Here is a 1,297-nt window from a genome sequence, read left to right as displayed (position 1 = left end):
TCTTTCTTTCTTTCTTTCTTTCTTTCTTTCTTTCTTTCTTTCTTTCTTTCATGTTTATTTATTTCTGAGAGAGAGCGCAAGCAGGGCAGGGGCAGAGAGAGAGGGAGACAGAATTCAATGCAGGCTCCGCGCTGTCAGTGCAAAGCCAGACATGGGGCTCGAACCTATGAACCGCGAGATCATGACCTGAGCCGAAGTCCGCCGCTGAACCTGCTGAGCCCCCCAGGCGCCCCTTTGAATCTCTTTTCTTATAAGGAAACCAGCCCTCTTGGATTAGGGGGCCCATCTCATTCCATTGACACTTCATTTTTGCTTATGACATCTGCAAAGACCCTATTTCCAAATGAGGTCCCATTCCGAGGTCCTGGAGGTTCCAACCTCTCATTTCGGGGGGCACCGGGCAACGTGTAACATAAAGATGTCGGAGCAGGAGCATCTGGTTTCACATCTGGGCCTGCCTTCTGCTGATGGGGGTGGGGGGGCCGGGCGGGGCAGGGCAGATCCTTTCCTTCCTGGGACTCAGTGCCCCTGCCTGTAACAGAGCCTGACAGTGGTTCTGTGATCAGCGGAGGTGCCCTGACCGCTTGGCATCGGCTGGCCCTCCACAGTGTTGGCTCTGTCTCCTTTCCATGGGCCCGACTGTGAAGAAGGGACCATTTGTCTGCCAAGCTTCCAATTAGAAGAGTTTGCAGGATCTGCAGGAAGCAGTTGCCATGGCGAATGAAAGCCACGCTATAATTTCCAGAACACGTTGGCATATATATATATGGGATGGTAAGGGGAGTCGTCTTTTTTCTACTTTATTTTTTAATTTTTTAAGTTTTAATTTTTGAGAGTGAGAGCTGGAGCAGAGGAGGGACGGAGAGAGAGGGGAACAGAAGATCCGCAGCGAGCTCCGTGCTGAGAGCAGGGAGCCCAGATGCCGGGCTTGAACTCACAAACTGTGAGATCATGACCTGAGCCAATGCCGGTTGCTCAACTGACTGAGCCCCTCAGGTGCCCCAGGAGAGTCCGTCTGTAATTGGGACCCCAGGCTGCCACCAATAAGCTCATCTGTGCACAAATGTAACGGGAGCCAACTGGATTCGTGGGTTTCAGGAGTGATTTCGTGTGTGGCAGATGGAGTTGTGACCAAATAAAAGAGCTCTTTATTTATTTATTTTTTATTTTTTTTATGTCTTTTATTTATTTTTGAGGGACAGAGAGAGACAGCGCGAACAGGGGAGGGTCAGAGAGAGAGGGAGACACAGAATCTGAAGCAGGCTCCAGGCTCTGAGCTAGCTGTCAGCACAGAGCC

Source organism: Suricata suricatta, chromosome 9 (assembly GCF_006229205.1).
Source record: "Suricata suricatta isolate VVHF042 chromosome 9, meerkat_22Aug2017_6uvM2_HiC, whole genome shotgun sequence".
Taxonomy (NCBI): Eukaryota; Metazoa; Chordata; class Mammalia; order Carnivora; family Herpestidae; genus Suricata; species Suricata suricatta.
Note: the sequence above shows the minus strand (reverse complement) of the source record.